Source organism: Helianthus annuus, chromosome 8 (genome assembly GCF_002127325.2).
Source record: "Helianthus annuus cultivar XRQ/B chromosome 8, HanXRQr2.0-SUNRISE, whole genome shotgun sequence".
NCBI classification, from domain to species: domain Eukaryota; kingdom Viridiplantae; phylum Streptophyta; class Magnoliopsida; order Asterales; family Asteraceae; genus Helianthus; species Helianthus annuus.
Window position 1 is genome coordinate 92,708,248 of NC_035440.2, and position 19,264 is coordinate 92,727,511.

Below are 19,264 nucleotides of genomic sequence, written 5' to 3' on the forward strand. Positions count from 1 at the left end.
TGACTTACTTAAATACTTATCATTTGTTCAATGTGATTGGTGGCTCGAACTCTGATGCGTAACACGCCTCGCGGGGTTTCCGCAGGTGGAATTTTGGGGGTGTTACAGTTGGTATCAGAGCCACTGGTTATAGTGAACTAGGTTTTAAAACGCCTGGGATGAACTAGCCCAAAAGTTTCTATATAAGTATTTCCCTCCTTCTAAAACTGCTAAATTAATGGCTGAAATTAACACATACTCACAAGAGGACGGGGAATCCTTATATGAAACATGGGAAAGGTTCAAGGAGCTATTACGCAAGTGTCCCCATCATGGCCTCGCAATATGGCAACAAGTATCCACTTTCTACAATGGATTGTTGCCACACACTAGGCAAACACTTGATTCTAGCTCCGGGGGACTTTTAGGTAATCGACGCCCACACGAAATATATAATCAAATTGAGGAAATTGCTCAAACCAATTTTCAATGGCACACTCCCCGAGGAAATAAGTCTATCGCCCCGGGCGCCCATAAGGTCGACGAAAGCACCTCTTTACAAGCCCAAATCGAGGCCCTTTCTTCAAAAATAAAAAAATTAGAAATGACAAAAACAGTCTCGGTTATGGCTTGTGAAGGGTGTGGTGGGTCACATGAAAATTGGAGTTGCATGAAAGAAACGGACGATCAACAAGAAATGGTAAACTACATTGATAATAGACCTAGGCCGTCGGGTCCTCCAACGGGAACTTACAACCAAGGATGGCGAAACCACCCAAACCTTGGTTGGAGGGAAACCGGCAATAGTAGTAACCAACAAACCCAACGAACAAACTTTCAGCAATCAAGAAATGAGTCACAAAATTTCACTCAACAACAAGGTGGACGAGAAAGGCTCGAAGATACTATATCTCGCCTCGTCTCCGACACTGATAAGAAAAACTCGGAAAGATTTCTACAATTAGAATCTAATTTTAGGAATCAACAAGCTAGCATTCAAAACATAGAAAAACAAATAAATCAACTAGCACAAAATTTTTCCGAGAGACCGCAAGGCGCATTACCTAGCAATACCGAAACAAACCCAAAGGCGCAAGTTCACCTCATCACACTACGAAACCGCACCGTAGGGCCTGCAGAAGTACCTCCACCAACGGAAGAAACAATGCCAACACATCTGCAGGAAAAGAACTCTCCCCCATCACCAGAACCTACCAAGGCTCCTCGAGTTCCATACCCCGGTAGGTTAATTCGTCAAAAAACCAATGAGCAATTCGCAAAATTCGAAAGTTTGTTAAAACAATTGCATGTCAATATTCCTTTTATCGAAGTCCTAACCCAAATGCCCAAATACTCTAAATTTATGAGGGACTTCCTTACACATAAAAAGAAAATTGAAAATTTGCAATTAGTTAATTTAGGCGAAGAATGCTCTGCCCTCGTACTCAATAAACTACCCCAAAAGAAAATCGATCCCGGAAGTTTCACGATTCCATGTTCAAAAGGGGAATCACCCGTTCGCAATGCCTTGGCCGACTTAGGGGCTAGCATTAACCTCATGCCCTCATCAATGTTCAAAAGGCTTGGCTTGGGAACCACGAGCCCTACAAAAATAAGCATACAACTCGCTGATCGATCAGTCAAGTTCCCACAAGGTGTCATCGAGAATGTCTTGGTAAGGGTAAGCAAATTCGTTTATCCCGTTGACTTTGTCATACTCGACATGGAGGAAGACACCGAGGTCCCCCTTATCCTAGGGAGACCCTTCCTTGCCACAGCACAAGCAGTGGTAGACATGAATGAAGGGACACTGACTTTGAGGTATGGGGACGATGAGGTGAAGTTCGGAGTTGGGAAGAAAATAGAGGACGATAACCCAGTCAATTACATGAAGGTTATTGATTCAAGTTTGGATGCCGCTCTCCGACGGTGTAACTTGGGAAGCAAGGCACTCCACTCAGAAGATATATAACCAGAAATCGGGTCTAGCCAAGGACCCTTATAAACGTGGCGCACCACGGAGGCATTCCGCGGATCTATCCTTAGTTTAGTTTAGTTTAGTTTAATCTTTTAATTTTTGCAGAATAAAACACACTCATGGTGGTAATGGATGAAAAAGGGAACGAGAAGAATGGAACCATGCACGAAGAACAGAGCAACCCGACAAAAAAAATCTCCATTACAGAAGGCTCAACACGGGCCGTGCCCAACCAACACGGCCCCGTGCTGAGCCCCTGCAGAAAAATCACCCAGTTCAGGTAACTGGACACGGGTCGTGTTCAGCGGACACGCCCCCGTGTCCAGGCTTCTGTTTCAATTCTGAAATTTTTGTTACTGGCACTTGACCACGGGGCCGTGCCCGGTGAACACGGGGCCGTGTCTAGGATGCCAGTAACAAAAATCTTTGCTTTTTAACATACTTTTATGCATTCTAATCAACCAAAAATATTATTTTTGGACACATTGAGGACAATGTGTAATTTAAGTGTGGGGGGGATGCTAAAACCTTGAAATTTTGCAAAATCCTAAACACAAGCCTTACACAAAACTCTATTGGAACCGCTAAACACCCCAAATTTTTTCAAAAACTTTTTCATTTTTTTATTTACTTGTCTTAGTTTAAGTTGGGAAGAACAAGTTCTAAAAAAAGGTTATATTTTTACAAGTTTACAACCGATAGCGTCGTGATAAAAAAGGAACCAACATAAGAAAATTATGAAACGGCATAACAAGTCTAGTTTAAAATTCGATTATATATGCTTGGTCACATTAAAAACCCATTACCACAAAAGTGAGTTTTGAGCCTTTATTGAGCATAAAAATACACATATTTAGATTAAATGCTCATTTTTCGTTTCTTGTGTGAATAGCCGCTCGGTCCTTACAAATCTAGAACTTGCCACGACGATACATTCCCGGTCCTTACCAACTTAAACCCAAGTAAGTAAATGATGGAGGTATTAGGACTAACTATTTTTCTTTCAAAACCATTATTTTTCATTTTTTTTACCTACCCAAAATCCCCCTAGATAGCCCCTTTGAGCCTAAACCTTTCATTTCATTACCCCAAAACCCTTTCTACCCACCAAAAACCTTTTTATTTATTTTTTTTAGTAACAAGTTCGCTTTTTCGTCAACTTGCCCTTTCATGTGACATTAAAAAAAAAAAATGATGATGAAGTCAAAAACAAACAAAAGCTATAAAAGCTTGTTTGGAGAAATACTTCAAAATAAAAAGTCACTAAAAATAAGGTACTTCACGAAAACCGACGCTTGTTACGATTTTTCGCCCTTTTTACTAACCACTAACCAACCACCCACCTTTAAACCCAAGCCTTCACCCAAAAAAAAAAGTCCTCTTGATATTTACAAAGGTAAAAAGTTAAAAAGGAGGAGGATTGATTGCTTGGCAAGCCTATGGAAAGACGTAAGTTCCTTGCCGCTCTCGAGTGATTCACTAAAATATACACCTTCGGCCGAGTGTTGAGTGATCTTCCGTGAGGTATGTGAACTTGTATATAAATGGAATTTTAATAAGGCATGCTATGCCCAAATAAGTAATTTATCTTATGAAAAGTTCAAAATAAATCATAACGAATAGGATTGTAAATAAATAAAAATAAAGCCTATAAAAAACCTTGGATTCCCGACACTCTAGGACAAGCTAAAAAAACTTCTCTTCTACCTATTCCATTTGGGAGTGTAAGCCACATTTAAAGAGTTTTGCTTGAGGACAAGCAAAAGTTCAAGTGTGGGGGTATTTGATATGTGTAAAATGCAACATATAAAACACATCAATTAAGGCATAAAACTAACCCTTTTTTTGGACTAATGTTGGAAAAAGAGTGTTTTTGTCTTCCTTTTGTATTTTCAGGATGAAATAAGCTCAAAATCACAAAAGAAGCAAAAAGACCACTAATTCTACCATAAATACAAGAAAAGGAACAAAAGTAGACTGTCCGGACCCTCAACGGCACCTCCCAAAGCAAAAAGAAAGAAACAGAGTCTGAACACGCCCCGTGTCCAGCGAACACGGGGGCGTGCCCAGGAAGCAGCAGAAAAGACAAACCAGTAGAAGCTTCCATTGCCCACCACGGGGCCGTGTCCAGCGAGCACGGGGGCGTGGTGAAAGTACAGCAGGCGCATTAATTGTAATTTGCAATTACAATTAATGAGGAGAGAGAGTGTCAGGCGGGCACGGGGCCGTGTCCAGCGGACACGGGGCCGTGTCCAGCCTTCTGTTCAGCCTATAAATAGAGGAGCTTGGCTTCATTCTCTCTCATCCCTTGGCACACCACCTCTCTCACACCTCATCCACCACCCACCACCACCATAACACCATCATCCACCACCATCATCCATTGTCCATCGTAGAGTGTGTGAGTCGTCTCGGGATCCAAGATTGATCGTAAGAGTTCTTGACAATCAAGGCCATGTTTGCCTAAGTCTCTTACATCACTTGGTGAAGACAAGTGTTTAGTATAATACTTTTTATTTTTAATCTTTTGCACTTTTTATTTGGTTTTGTATTAATGACTTTAATAACTAGTTACTTATGTTGAAGGTGATCTTTCCTTATCGTTTGTCCGTGGTGTCTTGGCGTTATTTTACTGTCTATATAAAATAAAAGATTTTCACCATTCATATCTCCACGGTCTATATGGAGGTATGTTGGCTACCTGGTCGGGGGTTAAGGGAACGGTTTGGTAAAGGTCTTGCCCTTGTTCAGCGTTTAGAGGTCCTGCTTGGGACCTGGGTCAAATTTAGTAGGATCTCCTTCAATGCCCATAGGTATTGGATGGCGGGGATCCAAACTCTTTGACCCCCTCATAAGTTAACTACTATTAATACTATAACCCGGCTATTTAGGACTGTATCCCTGCTGACTCAGACTACTTAGCCGAGGGTAACGTCACCGCCAGAAGCGGGGCCTACCATAGTTTGCATTAATAACTTAATTCATTATCTTTCAATAATCCGACCCTTTAGGATTGTATCCTTGCTGACTCAAACTACTGGGTTGAGGGTAACGTCGCCTTCAAAAGAGGGGCCTACTACAATAACTAAGATAATCTCTTAAACAAGTGCAAAAGTGCGAAAATAATCAAAGGTTATACTAATACACGTGTCGGATCCAAGTGATTCATCTTGTCTATCGGTTTTTATTTTATTTTTATTTTCAGCATTTAGTTAGTTTTTATTTTTCTTAGTTTAAAACATTTTTCTAACCTTTTTGATTTGATTAGACGTTGAGGATAAACCGGTATTAAAAGCTCTTGTGTCCTTGGACGACCTCGGTATCTTACCAACACTATACTACGTCCACGATGGGCGCACTTGCCCATATGTGTGTTTAGTGTTAGTGAATATCGTGTTTTATAAATTTAAAACTTGGCTAAAAGTGTAAAAAGGGCTTAAATATACATCAAAAATATATACACACTGACACGCAACAAGTTTTTGGCGCCGTTGCCGGGGACACAAGGATTTTAAGAAAGTTAGGAATCAACGGCCTAATCGTATTTTTATTTTTCTTTAATTTTTTAGGATTTTTTTTAGATTTTTAGCTTCTGCAGAGCTCAGCACGGGGCCGTGCCTGGTCGGACACGGGCCGTGCTCAGCAAAGTTACTGGCAGTTTTTGTTTTTCAAGTTACAGAAGGCTGACCACGGGGCCGTGCCGGTGCAACACGGGGCCGTGTCCAACTTCCAGTAACTGGGATCTGGAAAACAATCACTGTATTTCCGACCACGGGGCCGTGTTCGCTCAACACGGGGCCGTGGTGAACCTTCTGACCGACATTCTTTTTTTGTTTTTATTGCAGGACTTGGAACCCGACACCATCCTCACGTAGTGTATGAGCTCCAGTTCCAATAAAGACATAAAAGAACCGCTAGAAGAACCCGAACGCTTTCTCAGAAAAAGGTTAAAAGCCAAAAACCAAGAGAAGGTTTCGGGTGATCCACCCCCAATGGCGGACCAACGTACCCTTATGGATTATCTACGGCCCACCGTAGGTAATCTAGGCGCCGCTATCAATGCTCCGAATGTCGAAGCCAATAACTTCGAGCTTCGACCGCATTTGATACAAATGCTCCAAAACTCCGCAACCTTCCACGGGCTTGCGGACGAGGATCCTCATCTACATATAACTAATTTCTTAGAAATATGTGATACCTTTCGGATCAATGGAGCATCAAACGACGCCATACGCCTCCGTATGTATCCGTTCTCACTAAAAGACCGAGCGAAAGCTTGGCTCAACACCCTCCCAGCTGGATCGGTAAACACCTGGGATGAACTAGCCCAAAAGTTTCTATATAAGTATTTCCCTCCTTCTAAAACTGCTAAATTAATGGCTGAAATTAACACATACTCACAAGAGGACGGGGAATCCTTATATGAAACATGGGAAAGGTTCAAGGAGCTATTACGCAAGTGTCCCCATCATGGCCTCGCAATATGGCAACACGTATCCACTTTCTACAATGGATTGTTGCCACACACTAGGCAGACACTTGATTCTAGCTCCGGGGGACTTTTAGGTAATCGACGCCCACACGAAATATATAATCAAATTGAGGAAATTGCTCAAACCAATTTTCAATGGCACACTCCCCGGGGAAATAAGTCTATCGCCCCGGGCGCCCATAAGGTCGACGAAAGCACCTCTTTACAAGCCCAAATCGAGGCCCTTTCTTCAAAAATAAAAAAATTAGAAATGACAAAAACAGTCTCGGTTATGGCTTGTGAAGGGTGTGGTGGGTCACATGAAAATTGGAGTTGCATGAAAGAAACGGACGATCAACAAGAAATGGTAAACTACATTGATAATAGACCTAGGCCGTCGGGTCCTCCAACGGGAACTTACAACCAAGGATGGCGAAACCACCCAAACCTTGGTTGGAGGGAAACCGACAATAGTAGTAACCAACAAACCCAACGAACAAACTTTCAGCAATCAAGAAATGAGTCACAAAATTTCACTCAACAACAAGGTGGACGAGAAAGGCTCGAAGATACTATATCTCGCCTCGTCTCCGACACTGATAAGAAAAACTCGGAAAGATTTCTACAATTAGAATCTAATTTTAGGAATCAACAAGCTAGCATTCAAAACATAGAAAAACAAATAAATCAACTAGCACAAAATTTTTCCGAGAGACCGCAAGGCGCATTACCTAGCAATACCGAAACAAACCCAAAGGCGCAAGTTCACCTCATCACACTACGAAACCGCACCGTAGGGCCTGCAGAAGTACCTCCACCAACGGAAGAAACAATGCCAACACATCTGCAGGAAAAGAACTCTCCCCCATCACCAGAACCTACCAAGGCTCCTCGAGTTCCATACCCCGGTAGGTTAATTCGTCAAAAAACCAATGAGCAATTCGCAAAATTCGAAAGTTTGTTAAAACAATTGCATGTCAATATTCCTTTTATCGAAGTCCTAACCCAAATGCCCAAATACTCTAAATTTATGAGGGACTTCCTTACACATAAAAAAAAAATTGAAAATTTGCAATTAGTTAATTTAGGCGAAGAATGCTCTGCCCTCGTACTCAATAAACTACCCCAAAAGAAAATCGATCCCGGAAGTTTCACGATTCCATGTTCAATAGGGGAATCACCCGTTCGCAATGCCTTGGCCGACTTAGGGGCTAGCATTAACCTCATGCCCTCATCAATGTTCAAAAGGCTTGGCTTGGGAACCACGAGCCCTACAAAAATAAGCATACAACTCGCTGATCGATCAGTCAAGTTCCCACAAGGTGTCATCGAGAATGTCTTGGTAAGGGTAAGCAAATTCGTTTATCCCGTTGACTTTGTCATACTCGACATGGAGGAAGACACCGAGGTCCCCCTTATCCTAGGGAGACCCTTCCTTGCCACAGCACAAGCAGTGGTAGACATGAATGAAGGGACACTGACTTTGAGGTATGGGGACGATGAGGTGAAGTTCGGAGTTGGGAAGAAAATAGAGGACGACGACCCAGTCAATTACATGAAGGTTATTGATTCAAGTTTGGATGCCGCTCTCCGACGGTGTAACTTGGGAAGCAAGGCACTCCACTCAGAAGATATATAACCAGAAATCGGGTCTAGCCAAGGACCCTTATAAACGTGGCGCACCACGGAGGCATTCCGCGGATCTATCCTTAGTTTAGTTTAGTTTAATCTTTTAATTTTTGCAGAATAAAACACACTCATGGTGGTAATGGATGAAAAAGGGAACGAGAAGAATGGAACCATGCACGAAGAACAGAGCAACCCGACAAAAAAAATCTCCATTACAGAAGGCTCAACACGGGCCGTGCCCAACCAACACGGCCCCGTGCTGAGCCCCTGCAGAAAAATCACCCAGTTCAGGTAACTGGACACGGGCCGTGTTCAGCGGACACGCCCCCGTGTCCAGGCTTCTGTTTCAATTCTGAAATTTTTGTTACTGGCACTTGACCACGGGGCCATGCCCGGTGAACACGGGGCCGTGTCCAGGATGCCAGTAACAAAAATCTTTGCTTTTTAACATACTTTTATGCATTCTAATCAACCAAAAATATTATTTTTGGACACATTGAGGACAATGTGTAATTTAAGTGTGGGGGGGATGCTAAAACCTTGAAATTTTGCAAAATCCTAAACACAAGCCTTACACAAAACTCTATTGGAACCGCTAAACACCCCAAATTTTTTCAAAAACTTTTTCATTTTTTTTATTTACTTGTCTTAGTTTAAGTTGGGAAGAACAAGTTCTAAAAAAAGGTTATATTTTTACAAGTTTACAACCGATAGCGTCGTGATAAAAAAGGAACCAACATAAGAAAATTATGAAACGGCATAACAAGTCTAGTTTAAAATTCGATTATATATGCTTGGTCACATTAAAAACCCATTCCCACAAAAGTGAGTTTTGAGCCTTTATTGAGCATAAAAATACACATATTTAGATTAAATGCTCATTTTTCGTTTCTTGTGTGAATAGCCGCTCGGTCCTTACAAATCTAGAACTTGCCACGACGATACATTCCCGGTCCTTACCAACTTAAACCCAAGTAAGTAAATGATGGAGGCATTAGGACTAACTATTTTTCTTTCAAAACCATTATTTTTCATTTTTTTTTACCTACCCAAAATCCCCCTAGATAGCCCCTTTGAGCCTAAACCTTTCATTTCATTACCCCAAAACCCTTTCTACCCACCAAAAACCTTTTTATTTATTTTTTTAGTAACAAGTTCGCTTTTTCGTCAACTTGCCCTTTCATGTGACATTAAAAAAAAAAAAATGATGATGAAGTCAAAAACAAACAAAAGCTATAAAAGCTTGTTTGGAGAAATACTTCAAAATAAAAAGTCACTAAAAATAAGGTACTTCACGAAAACCGACGCTTGTTACGATTTTTCGCCCTTTTTACTAACCACTAATCAACCACCCACCTTTAAACCCAAGCCTTCACCCCAAAAAAAAAAAAAAAGTCCTCTTGATATTTACAAAGGTAAAAAGTTAAAAAGAAGGAGGATTGATTGCTTGGCAAGCCTATGGAAAGACGTAAGTTCCGTGCCGCTCTCGAGTGATTCACTAAAATATACACCTTCGGCCGAGTGTTGAGTGATCTTCCGTGAGGTATGTGAACTTGTATATAAATGGAATTTTAATAAGGCATGCTATGCCCAAATAAGTAATTTATCTTATGAAAAGTTCAAAATAAATCATAACGAATAGGATTGTAAATAAATAAAAATAAAGCCTATAAAAAACCTTGGATTCCCGACACTCTAGGACAAGCTAAAAAAACTTCTCTTCTACCTATTCCATTTGGGAGTGTAAGCCACATTTAAAGAGTTTTGCTTGAGGACAAGCAAAAGTTCAAGTGTGGGGGTATTTGATGTGTGTAAAATGCAACATATAAAACACATCAATTAAGGCATAAAACTAACCCTTTTTAGTACTAATGTTGGAAAAAGAGTGTTTTTGTCTTCCTTTTGTATTTTCAGGATGAAATAAGCTCAAAATCACAAAAGAAGCAAAAAGACCACTAATTCTACCATCAATACAAGAAAAGAAACAAAAGTAGACTGCCCGGACCCTCAACGGCACCTCCCAAAGCAAAAAGAAAGAAACAGAGTCTGAACACGCCCCGTGTCCAGCGAACACGGGGGCGTGCCCAGGAAGCAGCAGAAAAGACAAACCAGTAGAAGCTTCCATTGCCCACCACGGGGCCGTGTCCAGCGAGCACGGGGGGCGTGGTGAAAGTACAGCAGGCGCATTAATTGTAATTCGCAATTACAATTAATGAGGAGAGAGAGTGTCAGGCGGGCACGGGGCCGTGTCCAGCGGACACGGGGCCGTGTCCAGCCTTCTGTTCAGCCTATAAATAGAGGAGCTTGGCTTCATTCTCTCTCATCCCTTGGCACACCACCTCTCTCACACCTCATCCACCACCCACCACCACCATAACACCATCATCCACCACCATCATCCATTGTCTATCGTAGAGTGTGTGAGTCGTCTCGGGATCCAAGATTGATCGTAAGAGTTCTTGACAATCAAGGCCATGTTTGCCTAAGTCTCTTACATCACTTGGTGAAGACAAGTGTTTAGTATAATACTTTTTATTTTTAATCTTTTGCACTTTTTATTTGGTTTTGTATTAATGACTTTAATAACTAGTTACTTATGTTGAAGGTGATCTTTCCTTATCGTTTGTCCGTGGTGTCTTGGCGTTATTTTACTGTCTATATAAAATAAAAGATTTTCACCATTCATATCTCCACGGTCTATATGGAGGTATGTTGGCTACCTGGTCGGGGGTTAAGGGAACGGTTTGGTAAAGGTCTTGCCCTTGTTCAGCGTTTAGAGGTCCTGCTTGGGACCTGGGTCAAATTTAGTAGGATCTCCTTCAATGCCCATAGGTATTGGATGGCGGGGATCCAAACTCTTTGACCCCCTCATAAGTTAACTACTATTAATACTATAACCCGGCTATTTAGGACTGTATCCCTGCTGACTCAGACTACTTAGCCGAGGGTAACGTCACCGCCAGAAGCGGGGCCTACCATAATTTGCATTAATAACTTAATTCATTATCTTTCAATAATCCGACCCTTTAGGATTGTATCCTTGCTGACTCAAACTACTGGGTTGAGGGTAACGTCGCCTTCAAAAGAGGGGCCTACTACAATAACTAAGATAATCTCTTAAACAAGTGCAAAAGTGCGAAAATAATCAAAGGTTATACTAATACACGTGTCGGTTCCAAGTGATTCATCTTGTCTATCTGTTTTTATTTTATTTTTATTTTCAGCATTTAGTTAGTTTTTATTTTTCTTAGTTTAAAACATTTTTCTAACCTTTTTGATTTGATTAGACGTTGAGGATAAACCGGTATTAAAAGCTCTTGTGTCCTTGGACGACCTCGGTATCTTACCAACACTATACTACGTCCACGATGGGTGCACTTGCCCATATGTGTGTTTAGTGTTAGTGAATATCGTGTTTTATAAATTTAAAACTTGGCTAAAAGTGTAAAAAGGGCTTAAATATACATCAAAAATATATACACACTGACACGCAACAATTACCTGATTGTTAAGTGTGCCATGATCTATACGTGCTAGAAACGTGTTAACTTGTGTGGAACATACGTGCTTTACTTGAACCAAACCTGACTCGTATGGTAACCCTGATAGGACGTGGTTGACCATCTTTAATTCAAGAACCTTTTGTGTATCTTACCGAGCAATCCCAGGTGAGTTCATTGCATTTTCTCAAGCACGCGTCCCGGTGGTTTGGGACAACTGGTAAACATTTGGAAGGGAAACTTGGGGTAAACAACTTAATCGGTTTTGGTTATTGAACATGGAATCTATCATCGGATTGCCTGGAGGGCAATGGGGGTAATTAGTTGATAGCTTTATTAGGTGGGAAACCTCACACCGGGCCGTAAGGACGGGCGTGAACTAATTATCTGGGTATGGCTATGGTTGTTAGAGGCACACTCCTCGGATACATATGGGCACACTCCCTAGGGTATCTAGCGAAGGCAACATAGCAACGGTCGTTAAGGGGTACACACTCCCCGGATACATATGGGCACACTCCCTAGGGTATCTAACGTGAACGACATCGCAATGCAACATTGAATCACATTAACATACATCTGGTAACTCAACACGTTAACAAAACCTTGAACTCACCAGCGTAGTCTGACACACTTGTTTGCATGCTTGTAGGTCGTTAGCCTTGGAACATGGACTTGCTATCTGGGAGTGCTGGAGTGGTCATGGATCGAGACTCTTGGATTCACTTATAAACGATACATTGATTTTGATTATTATTATGAAACGATTGCTGAACGATTACATGCTTCCGCTACATAACATTTGAGAATTGATATCATGTTGACATCTTATTTTGGTAATTAATGTCATGACTTACTTAAATACTTATCATTTGTTCAATGTGATTGGTGGCTCGAACTCTGATGCGTAACACGCCTCGCGGGGTTTCCGCAGGTGGAATTTTGGGGGTGTTACAAGGCGTGTTATGAGGTCTTCAAGCCTCTCCCGCCCCCTTGTTGTTGAGTGAAATTTTGTGACTCATTTCTTGGTTGTTGTTGAAAGTTTGGTCTTTGATTTTGATTTTGTTGGTTACTACTATTCCCGAGCTCCCTCCAACCAAGATTAGGGTGGTTACGCCAACCTTGGTTGTAGGTACCCGTTGGGGGACCTGATGGTCTAGGTTGATTATTAATGTAGTTTACCACTTCCGTTTGGTTTTCCATTTCTTTCATACAACTCCAATTTTCATGTGGCCCCACACCCTTCATAAGCCATAATCGAGGCCGTTTTGCCATTTCTAATTTTTTGATTTTTGAGGATAGGACCTCGATTTGGGCTTGTAAGGAGGTGTTCTCATCTAATTATGGGCGCCCGGGGCAATGGACTTTGAGCCTGGGGGGGGGGGGGTGTGCCTTTGAAAATTGTTTTGAGCAATTTCTTCAATTTGATTATAGATTTCATTTGGTCGTCGATTACCTAGAAGTCCCCCGGAGCTTGAGTCGAGTGTTTGTCTCGTGTGTGGCAATAATCCATTATAGAAAGTGGATACTTGTTGCCGCACTGCGAGACCATGATAAGGGCATTTCCTCAATAGCTCCTTAAATCTTTCCCAAGTTTCATATAAGGATTCCCCGTCCTCTTGTGAATATGTATTTAATTCAGTCATTAATTTAGCGGTTTTAGAGGGCGGGAAATACTTATATAGAAATTTTTGGGCAAGTTCATCCCAAGTGTTTACCGAACCACTTGGGAGGGTGTTGAGCCTAGCCTTCGCTCGGTCTTTTAGTGAAAATGGAAACATTCGGAGGCGGACGACGTCGTTTGATGCTCCGTTGATCCGGAAAGTGTCACATATTTCCAAAAAGTTGGTAATATGTAAATGGGGATCTTCATCGGATATGCCATGGAAGGTTGCAGAATTTTGGAGCATTTGGATCAAATGCGGCCGAAGTTCGAAGTTGTTGGCATCGACGTTCGGTGCATTGATGGCGACTCCAAGGTTACCGACCGTGGGCCATAGGTAGTCCATTAGCGTACATTGATCCGCCATCGGGATTTGATCCCCCGAAGCTTTCTCTTGATTTTTGGCTTTTAGTCTTTTTCTTAGAAAGAGTTCGGGTTCGTCTAGAGGTTCTTTTAAGTCTTTATCAGAACTGGAGCTCATGCACTGCGTAGAGATTTCAGGCCCTGCGATGGAGTTCTAAGTCCTGCGATCAAAACAAAAAGAAAAGTTGGTCAGATCGTTTACCACGGCCCCGTGGTCAATGGCCACGACCCGTGGTCGTGATTACAGTTGCTAAATTCTGGATCCCAGTTACTTACTCGGGAGTTCAACACGGCCTCGTGGTGCACCTCCACCGCCCGTGGTCACTCTTCTGTAACTCAGAAAACAAAAATTGCCAGTAAGGATGATGGGCACGACCCGTGTCTGACCAGGCACGACCCGTGTTGAGCTCTGCAGATTTTGAAAAAAATAAAAAATTCTAAAAAAGAAGAAAAAAATGCTAAAAATAATTAGGCCGTTGATTTTAAACTTTCTTAAAATTCTTATGTCCCCGATAACGGCGCCAAAAATTTGGTGTGCGTTAAGCATGATATGATTTTATTGATATTTTAAGTTCGTTTTACGCATTAGTCAAGTTTTAAATTTATAAAACACGATATTATACTAACACTAAACACACACTAGGGCAAGTGCACCCATCGTGAGCGTAGTATAGTTTAAACCCGAGAGACTTAATATTAATTAGATTATTATTAAGAGGATTATAATTGTATAATCTTAAAGGGCCTTAATGTAAGATTGGGTTTTATAAAAGGATGATTAGTGTGGAAACCCTAGACAGACTTTTATAAAAAACACAAAACCCTAGCCACCCTCCTAAGCTTGGCCGCAACCCACTTGCCGTCGACCAAGCATCACCGCGGCCTTCTTCTTGGCCGGTTCTACTCTCGGGTATCTTGTGCTCGGTTGTAAACTTCCTACTAGCGAGGATTCGTTGTAACCCGCGTGTTACAATTCCGGTGTAGTCGTCAAAGGTTGATTACTAAAACCCTCTATGGTTGTTTATTTCTTTATTTGTTTATACGCGTATAACCTTAATCCTGATTGGGAATATTTATTAATCGGATCAATAAATCAAATTTATATAAGCGGCTTTTGGTAAATTATATAAACCGCTTCCGCTATTATTTTGATACATTGATTCCCATCATACTACACATAAAGCTACGTACAAACATTTCTATATTGCGGCACAGATTGATGCACAAGAAACTAAACTTTCTGGATCGATTTATAATCCATTTTTAAAGGGCCAATACTGAAATCGATCTGATAACCAAGGACCATGATGAGAAGATCAAGTAAAAGTGCAAGATAAAAAATATCTATTAATCAAACAGGAACCGATCTACAGTGAAAGAGCTGCATGATTCGAACAGATACTTTTTTGAGACGTCAGCTTTGGAAGATCTAACTCACTCTTCTGGCTAAAAAACAAAGGCCCTTTCAGTATGTTATCTTGTGTGGGTGAGATGGCGAGATTTTAACATTAGAGATATTATTATGACATAATGTTGTTTTTCTTTCCCGGGAATTCAGTTTTCCTGCTGGCCACTTGTTATTTTTATTAGGATAAGAAAATTAAGCTAGATATATTAAATAAGTATAATGTATTTATTTCTGTTAAGTTTTATTATTATTATTATTATTATTATTATTATTATTATTATTATTATTATTATTAGTGTCGGTTATATATATCTAACCGTCGCGCATATATATGTATGAATGATTAACACATATTCTTTACCAATTCGAAATATACGAACAATATTCTTTAATTCGATAAACCCTAATCAGCAATCATCAATCAATAAAGTGGTATCAGAGCAATAACGATCCACACTCGTAAATCTCTAAATCGCTGCAAATTCTTATAAGTTTTCTTCAATACAAATGACAACAACAAACGGCGGAATTCAAACTCAGATCCCAAAACTATTGGGACAAAATTATTATCATTAGCACATACAAATGAAGGTCTTACTAGAATCACATGATCTATGGACCAGTGTAGAAGAAGGACACAATCAATTAGCGGCAGGGGCTTCGGAAAATGATCAAAACATTCATAGAGAAAAAGTGAAGAAAGATAAGAAGGCTCTTCGTATTATATTTCAGGCAGTGAGCGAGACCGTATTTGAACGAATTGCAACAAGCAAAACATCAAAAGAAGTGTGGAATATTCTTCACAAGGCTTACAGGGGAGAACAAAGAGTCAAAACGGTAAAATTACAAACCCTAAGATGTGAGTTTGATGCATTACGAATGAAAGACAGTGAATCTATAGAGGAGTACATAAACAAAACTACGGTTATAGTGAATCAATTAGGATAAAATGAAGAAAACATTACGGAACAACGAATAGTCGAAAAGATTCTTCGTAGTTTAACAAGAAAATATAAATCGGTTGTAGTAGCCATAGAAGAATCGAAAGATATGACAGCCATGTCAACAGAAAATTACTAGGGATCTTACAATCTCATGAACTTAGGCTGAAACAATATGATGAATCACCCGTAGAACAAGCATTTCAAATGCAAGGCCCAAGTCAGAATCGATCGAGATTCTTCAGATCAGATTTTAATGGAAAAGAAAGAGGTGGGGGACGAGGAAGATTCAGCGGACAAATCCGCTGTTATAATTGTCAAAAACTGGGTCACACGGCACGTTTTTGCCAAAAAGGTGAAGAGAATGACAAGAGCAACAATGCTCTGTTACATGAAGAAGAGTCGGAGGATGGGAATGATGAAACCCTATTCATGATCTTTAATGTAGAAGAGATAACGAAAGAGGATTGCTGATATTTAGATAGTGGATGTAGCAATCATATGACTGGTAATAAGAGTCTGTTCATTTCACAAAATGAATCAGAAAAGAAGGAAGTAAGAACTGGAGACGACAAGAGGCTCAGTGTATTGGGAAGTGGTGATGTAGCCATCAAAGTAAGAGGAATAGAGAAAAGGGTACCCAACGTTTTTTATGTTGAAGGTCTAAAACATAATTTATTAAGTGTGGGACAATTAGTGCAAAAGGTTTATGAGGTAAACTTCCATAACCATCAGTGTGTTATCAAAGATCCCACTGGAAAGCATATGGGATCGGTTCGAATGACTGGAAACAAAATGTTTCCACTAAACTTAAACTATGATGTTACCTCGAGAGTATGCAACATAATGACTCAAGATATCTCAGTCTTGTGGCATCGTCAATATGGCCACATAAACTTCGAGACACTACATAACATGGGAGTAAAGGAAGTGGTAAAGGGTTTACCCAAGACGGCTGCCAAACCATCACATAGCATATGTGAAGGTTGCTTGTTTGGAAAACATGCTCGAAAAGCATTTCCTAAACAAGCAACATCGCATGCCACTAAACCTTCGCAATTAATTCATTCCAACATATGTGGTCCGATGAGAACTGCATCTATAAGTGGATGTAGATACTTCATCACCTTTATAGATGATTTCTCAAGAAAGACGTGGGTGTATTTTTTGAAACTAAAATCCGATGCTTTAATAAAGTTCAAAACTTTCAAAAGATTGGTGGAGAATCAAGCGGATACCAAGATAAAGAATATACGCACGGATAGGGGAGGAGAATATTACGGACATGAGTTTCAAAACTTCCTCAAAGACAATGGCATACATCACCAACTTACTACTAGCTACACACCCCAGCAAAATGGAGTAGCAGAATGAAAAAATAGAACCCTCATGGAACTCAGCCGAAGCATGATGAAGACGAAAAGACTGTCACACATTTATTGGGCTGAAGTAGTATCATGTGCTACGTATCTCATCAATAGAGCAACGATGAAAGGAGTGCAAGACATAACTCCTCAGGAAGCTTAGCTTGGAGTGGAAGAAAACCGAATGTCTCTCATTTAAGAATTTTTGGAAGTGTGGCATATTCACATGTTCCGAAACAACATCGAGGGAAGCTAGATGATAAAACAGAGAAGGTGATTATGATAGGCTACAGTGAAACAAGTAAAGCTTACAAGTTGTATGAACAAAACTATTATTAGCCGAGATGTGATATTCGACGAAAATCAAGACTGGGAAGGATCTGATAAACAACAAAATGATGCAAGCATCCAACTGAACTTCCCGGATGCAAGGATTACAGACCAAGAAAAGGAAGCAGCAGTCCAAGTTAATGAATCTGCTGTTCAAGATAATAATCATGACAGCAGTGAAGACAATGGCGATGAAACAATTGGACGGAATCAGGATGATGAGGAAGCAGACTCGTCATCATCAACATCTTCGGAGAATGCAGAAACGAGAACCAAAAGTCTGGCCGATGTATATGCTAATTCAGAACCCCTCACACAAGAACAAGTAGAAGACTTATATGATAATTAGCAAGCAACCGAAGATGTAGCAAGTTTTGTATTATATGCTGATGCAGATCCAATCACGTACAGAGAGGCTAACAAGGAAATGAAGTGGAGAGAAGCGATGGATAGGGAAATGGAATCAATAAAGAAAAATGATACATGGGAATTAGTTGATCCTCCAAAAGATAAAAAACCCATTGGAGTTAAATGGATCTACAAAACCAAATACGATGAACATGGGAATGTGGATAAGTACAAGGCTAGATTAGTGGTTAAAGGCTACAATCAAAAGTATGGAGTGGACTACCAAGATGTTTTTGCACTAGTCATACGTTTTGATACAGTGAGACTAATACTGGCTTTAGCGGCTCGAAATAACTGGTATTTACACCAAATGGACGTTAAAACTGCATTCTTAAATGGAGATCTAAATGAACAAGTGTACATTGAGCAACCGGAAGGATACATCAAAATGGGAGAAGAACAAAAGGTATGTCATCTCAAGAAAGCTTTATATGGTCTTAAACAAGCCCCAAGGGCATGGTATAGCAAGATTGATAAATTTTTCTGATCAAATGGTTTCAAGAAATGTGTATATGAACATACATTATTCATTAAGAATACAACAACTTCTAAGATGGTAATCTGCCTGTATGTTGATGACCTTATAATAGCTAGTGATTCTCTACAAATGATAAATCAACTTAAAGATTCAATGAAGAAAGTATTCGAAATGACTGATTTGGGAGTTTTACATTACTTCTTGGGCATGGAAGTAAAGTATAAAGAAGGAAATCTTGCATTATCTCAGCAAAAATATGCAAAAGGTTTACTAAAGAAATTCAATATGGAAAGATGTAATACAATCTCTACTCCTATGGAATATGGTGAACGATTATCGAAAAATGATCTTGAAGATGAGGTAAATGAAAACTTATATAGAAGTCTAGTAGGGTGCCTCATGTATTTAACGAATACTCGGCCGGATATAATGTTTGCTGTTAGCAAGATAAGTCTTTTCATGGAGAAACCAAAGAAAAGTCACTGGGAAGCAGGGAAACGAATCTTGAGATATATAAAAGGGACAATAAATCATGGAATCATATACTCAAAGGGAAGTAAAGGGAAATTAGTCATGTTCAGCGACAACGATTATGCTGGAAATGTAGATGACAACAAAAGCACGTCTGGATATGTTTTTCACTTAGGATCGGGAGCAATAGCATGGCAATCCAAGAAACAAAAGGTTGTTGCATTATCTTCGACTGAAGCAGAATATATTGCACTATCACTGGCAGGATGTCAAGCACTATG

General features: G+C 40.3%; 3 non-coding genes across 3 annotated transcripts; 1 reads left to right on the forward strand and 2 right to left on the reverse strand.

Annotated features, from left to right (window-relative positions):
• Window positions 1-211: 211 nt before the first annotated feature.
• Window positions 212-318, reverse strand: LOC118481447. The gene has a single exon (XR_004865656.1). It is a non-coding gene; the product is annotated as a small nucleolar RNA R71 (small nucleolar RNA).
• Window positions 319-6,327: 6,009 nt separating this feature from the next.
• Window positions 6,328-6,434, reverse strand: LOC118481448. The gene has a single exon (XR_004865657.1). It is a non-coding gene; the product is annotated as a small nucleolar RNA R71 (small nucleolar RNA).
• A 6,668-nt stretch (window positions 6,435-13,102) lies between these two features.
• LOC118481483 lies at window positions 13,103-13,209 on the forward strand. The gene has a single exon (XR_004865692.1). It is a non-coding gene; the product is annotated as a small nucleolar RNA R71 (small nucleolar RNA).
• The last annotated feature ends 6,055 nt before the right edge of the window (window positions 13,210-19,264 follow it).